This window comes from Schistocerca piceifrons, chromosome 6 (assembly GCF_021461385.2).
Source record: "Schistocerca piceifrons isolate TAMUIC-IGC-003096 chromosome 6, iqSchPice1.1, whole genome shotgun sequence".
Classification (NCBI taxonomy): Eukaryota; Metazoa; Arthropoda; class Insecta; order Orthoptera; family Acrididae; genus Schistocerca; species Schistocerca piceifrons.
Genome location: NC_060143.1, coordinates 177,847,663 through 177,854,067, shown reverse-complemented (window position 1 = coordinate 177,854,067; position 6,405 = coordinate 177,847,663).

The window sequence follows — 6,405 nt, the reverse complement described above, 5'->3', positions numbered from 1 at the left end:
ACCAGCATTGGCTCATGATTAGCTATACATGCTCGTATACTTTAAAAAATTTTTGTTCATAAAAACTTCAACCAGGCTGTTCACTGCTTTCGTATCAAAGGTTTGGCGGAATTAGTTCATATTAGTAGTCCCCTTTTACCTACCATATCAAGGAAAAAAAATGCATTTTTGGCTGTTGATATGTTTCATTTATCTTAGAAACGGTCTCATAATATAATTCGAGAATTGCCTTCATATGCAGATATCCATTTGATTAAATGTGTATAAGATCGTTATTATTAAAGGAATCATGTAGTTGGAAGAAATGTTGCAGTAAAAAGTATTGTTAAGCTTCATCCAAACCAATATGTATTTTGTGTTAATTTATAACACGGAAGAGTTTTCAATGACGAAAATTACGGCTAAATTTTGTACTGCATTATTTGTAATAACAAATTACAAATTACAATTACAAATAATATCATAACATAACTCTATATAAATATTTACATCGATCTTAGTACCATACCATCCTTTCAGTTAGAAGATACTCTCATGCAAGTTAGTTTTGCTTGATTTAGAACGTCTATTAATATGTTTACAGAATGTGAACGAAATTCGACAGTAAGTAACTACAAATATTTTTAGACAATAGGTAGCAAAGATTATTTTGTTAAGAAAACGTTGACAATGTATTTTATTTAAGTAATATGCACTGATTGTGTGTCTAATAAATTCGTTGCCATCGGAATATACGTCATATGCCTCAGCATGACATGCTTTTTACTGTAACATCAAATCGCTTTGAATTTTCTCTTTCTGTTAGTACCAACCATGTACTCGTGCTTGCTTACTTAACTGTTGTAAGGTAGCAGCTTGAAGAAATGTCAATTTCGCGCCTTACATGAGAGATTTTATATGTCGTAACAAGTGGATGAATATGTCACCTGACGAACTTTGGCGATATTGAGCAGATTTACCAATCAAAATGTACAGAACGTAATGCAAAAGGATGACACTCAGTTCAACAGTATTAACACACCGAACCCAAATCCTGCATGTCAATGAGCGAAAGGTGAATAAAGCTGCTGGAGGAAACGTCTTAATTTTTGGGGCAAAAGCGAGATGTCCTGGCACGGCCCGAGTACAACGGAACGCTTCTGAAAAGGGACTGGTGACCTGCAGCAAGAGGGACAATCAATGTGCCAGTCGAGACACTGAGGGGAGCAGGTAGCGGCGCAGTGCTGCTTGCTATGGAGAAAAGCCTCAGAAAACTGTTTGGCGAATTTCCAGATGGATAAAAACAGACCAGCGACTCAGTTGATCATATGAAATGCTCATGGTATGTTTCTGAGGTACTAAGCATCAGGAGCAGGCACAACTTGGCTCAAAGAAAACTCGGGAGGAGTAGAAAGGGGCCATATTTCGACACAGTTTAAAGGTGGGTCCTTTGTGATTGGCAGAGGTAGTTTCCACAAAATGAAAGGAACACTCCCATTGCTTTGAAAAAGCTGTGACGGAAAGCATTAAAGGACACATTTGGGGGACAGTTTGCTACGAAATACACAAAATCGAAAACTTCGAAGGCTCTCCTCTGAACCAGCATCAAGCGTAGAACACGGCCCATCATGCTCTGTATGAAGCCAAAAGATTAATTTTGTGTGAACACTGCGTTCAGTTCCGCTGACATTCAGCTAGAAATTAGCCGAAGGGCCGCTGGGATCTGATAGTGAAGAAACGAAACGGCCACATAGTTAATTGTTATTGTGAGAGCTGTGAAGGTGTTGATGTATATACACTGCACCATCTATGCAGATGTATATAGCCATATTTTCCAGACTAGGGATGAGTACTAGTATTCTCTCCTAACATGAAACGTAGCACGGTTTCAGCCGATAAAATCAGTAAAGATTTTGATTAACTTTGAATAGGACTTTCAGAGGTCGCGAGCAGCCATGCAGCCACCAGCACATCGCAGCTAAAAGGCAATTGCCGCTGGCAGAAGTCTAAACTTGTTGGTTCACCAGCTTGTGTCCACTGTGAACTCGAGAAACCTTGAGTAATCTTTGGCTCATCTTGTCACAAAAGCTAACCATCCTCTGTAGACTTGACTGTCATCCTCAATAGTACCAAACCTAGAACTGGAATCGGATGATTTGTCATAATATTCGCCAACTTCACAATGTGGTAGTAATAATAACCTTGTAGAGAACCTTCTACTTAAATTTGATATTGTTGTGTTCAGGGTTATTTCTGCTAAACAGGACGTAATGCGTTATCATGGCAACTTTCCTGACATTTTTGCGTGACAAACTTTCTAAATCCATGCGCTTCTTTGACAATAACTCTGAAATTATACAAATTGTGTACAGCTAAACATTGATGTGCTCTGTCATAAAATAAGGGTCCACTCCTAACCCCAGCAATTTATTCTATAGATGCTAACGCACTCATGGGGTGTTTTTGATGATGTCTGGTGAATGTGAGAAGCAGTGGAGTGTCAGATAATGGCGACCCTGCCAGGATGGTAATTGGTCGGCCAGGGTGAAATTAGTCAAATTTGAAAAAGTGATTCAAATTTGGTATTGAAATAAATTTAAAAAAAAGCTACAAGGTTATTCAATGTATGTGTCTGCATTGTAGTCAGATTAATGTAAATGTGTGATGCACAGAGTAGAAAATGTTGTATTAACGAGTAAAGAAAAATATTCGTGTTTTGGGTAAAAGTAGATTGTGCATTATCTTACTGGAGCGCACGGAGTTATTCACGGCGCTTTAGAGTTAGTTTGAATACCCACTATCAGCGAACGGAGTTGCTAATGATGTGTTAATGGCATAAGAGACTTTCTGTGCTATTTTGGAGACGTGTCAGGTCATATAGCTTCAGGTTGACTATAGCTCAGGCTCGTGCAAATCGTGAAGGACAGAGGTTAGTTGGACTGTGTGAGATAGCAGAAGGACGTAGATCATAGCATACAGGGTAAACTGTAGATCTTGATACGACAGAAAGAGAAGTGCAACAAAGTGTATCGAATGAAAGTCACGAAACCAAACGAAGTTACAATGCAAAGGGAATGGTGGCAGCTTCGCGATCGGTATCTCAGGTTACGACCGCACAAAATCGAACAGATGACGCATCTAGTTGTTCAGAAACAGAATCAGAGGACGTACAACTTTGGTACGTTGAACCAAATGTTGTAATTCTGAAACTTTTGAATAAAACGGGAGAGTTTCCTACAGAAAGAATGCGTCTAAATGCGTCAGTACTATGCACAGAGGGCGGTGAGACGTCACATGAAAGACGCGAACGGCCAAATTTACACCAAATAGTGACAAATGACGAAGACGAAGGGCCTGATTGTATACCGCTATGCTGAAGCAACTCACTATTGTTGTCAAGCAAACTAATGCAGGGTTAGGAGACTTAGAAAGAGAAACAAACGCAGGGTTATCGGCCACAAATGCAAAAGATTCGATACACGCATTGCAAACATCGTCTCGAAAAATAAGCAGCAGTATGAACGGCTTCGTACAGAATTGAAGCAGCGTATTGAGAACCGTACAGAAAGCAGCAATGAGGCGACGGAATCGGTAGTATCAGCTGACACAGTGGTAGGAAAAAATCCAGAGGTAACCAAGTCCGTTATGCAAACTTCCGTGTCACTTACGGAAACACAAAATGTCATGAGATTCCAATTGTATGTCCCCGGGACGTTGCGTCAGTATTTTCCGATCCGTAACAGAAACAAATGGTAGGAGTACTGCTGAGACAGGTGAACGTCCGCATCTCGTGGTCGTGCGGTAGCGTTCTCGCTTCCCGCGCCCGGGTTCCCGGGTTCGATTACCTGCGGGGTCAGGGATTTTCTCTGCCTCGTGATGACTGGGTGTTGTGTGATGTCCTTGGGTTAGTTAAGTTTAAGTAGTTCTAAGTTCTATGGGACTGATGACCATAGATGTTAAGCCCCATAGTGCTCAGAGCCATTTGAACCATTTAATGGTTCAAATGGCTCCGAGCACTATGGGACTTAACATCTATGGTCATCAGTCCCCTATAACTTAGAACTAACTAACCTAAGGACAGCACACAACACCCAGTCATCACGATGAACCATTTGACAGGCGAGCGAAGTAGGTAATGTGCGTTCACAGCAGACAATGATGCGAGAAGCGGTAATTGCGCCCATACCAACAGAGCGGCAGCCGACCCTACGAACGTACGCGAAATACGCGATAACAGAGCAGTTTACTGCGCCACTCGTACCAAATTCTCGGTTTACTAGTTACATTATAACAGGCCATATACCGCAGGTCAATATGGAGCAAGTACATGGACAAAACACTGATCCAGTAACGGGAAATGGCTCTGAGCACTATGGGACTCAACTGCTGTGGTCACCAGTCCCCTAGAACTTAGAACTACTTAAACCTAACTAACCTATGGACATCACACACATCCATGCCCGAGGCAGGATTCGAACCTGCGACCGTATCAATCGCACGGTTCCGGACCGCGCGCCTAGAACCGCGAGACCACCGCGGCCGGCAGTAACGGGAAATTTAAACCTATCTTCCAGTCCGATACACGAGGTAGATGCGATGCTAAATGGAACTCAAATATGTCGTCTCAGGATGCAAATGTGGTAAGACGAATAATGAAAAACACAACGCAATGGAAGAGAAAGGAAAATGTTGCGAAAAATTATAGTGCAACAGAAAAATTTGACAGTGATCATTTTTTGACAGTCAGGAAATTCGAACATTAGAAGCGTTTATACATCAATTCTAAATCGGTGTACCAGAACATTGGCCACTTAGCAACAAACTTTATATCATTTGTGGTCACATGCAAATCGCATTCGCGGAAACAATGTAAAGAGTCGCTACAGCTGTCAGTCTTATGAACAATTTAATTTGGCATTCTTGGAGCGATACTGCTCCGCGAAAACCGAAAATAGGATAAAATAAGAATTGTTAAACAAGGAGTCATTTGAAAATTCGGGAGAATAGAAGCCAGTTAGAGGTTTTGAAGAAATTACGAAAAGAAATCCATTTTTACACAATCTATACAGTGATGGGGAAGTGATATGTATGTGCACAGTGAAGTTACCCTTTCGTTATCAGCAACCGTTGGTTGGCAGAGCTGGAGATAATATACAGGTATTTAAAGGGATGTTAAGAAAACTTGACTTCATCTTTTAGTGAAGATGACGCAACGAAAAAAGGTGCAGTGAGAGCAATCAATGGTAGGGGGAATAATAACAACGTATTGGCCTTTAATAATGTTTACAATGGCAATAGTAATGTTCTGAAAGGTAATCGTTTTGGGAAGAATATTAATTACCTATGGGGTAATAATAGCTATGGTTTAGGCAACTCACACAGTTCAAACAATAATTATGGTTTTGGAGCACCGGGGAATTACAATAATGGCTTTGGTTCCAGCAATTATGGTGGTAACTGAAATTCGCGATATGATCACCCTGCATACGAAGGAGGAATGTTTAGAGGTTTCTTACCACAAAACCCAAATTATTCGGGTGGAACTGGAATGCCTAGAACGCAGAAAGTTGGAAGAATCAGACTTCAACAGGAAAACCTACACGAGATGAACCGGTACAGGAAGTCGAGTTGAGGCCAACAAAACGCGGTAAAAAACAGAATTGACGAGATGAACGGTACGAAGACCCGTCACAAGAGATTCAGTCGCCAAATGAAGCGGATTTTATAATTACATTTATAAATAGGCTTAGCCTTGATCAACAAGATTCTGTAGTAGTTTAAGGGGGTGATCAGATACAAATACCAGCCTGCTGGGAGACAATTGACTAGGAATCGTCCGATGATGAGGAACATGTACAATACTTATGATGACCAAATTGTAGAGAAACTGTATGCTAAGAGGATAACGTACCATTGGATTTACCAGTATTGATACCGAAGTTAGATGGTGTAAACAGGACAGGGACTTACCCGGAAAATCATTAAATTCCCACCAGTACCCACAGTACAACATCAAAATCTAATAAGGTTAGCACTATGCAATATGAAGGCTGCGGCATTAAATAGGAAAAACCGGGAGGACAAACCAGCAACCAAACGCGTATTTTCACTAGGACAAAAGGTACTTGTGAAAACCCAACATCGCTCTAGGAAGAAAAAACACCAAAGCCACAAGTTCTTTCCAGTATATAAAGGTCCTATGGAAGTAAGTAAAGTGGTTCATGATAATGCAGTCGAATTGTTTAACGCAAAAACAGGAAAATCATTGGGCTTCCACCATGTGAGTCACTTGAAATTGTAAAAAGCGTAAACCAGTAAATATTAACTCCACAAGAAAAATTAGATATATTAAATATCCAGATTCCATTAAGAGCAAAGTCTAGAAGTCAACGAGTAGGGACGCTAAGAAAATCCAAACAATTTTTT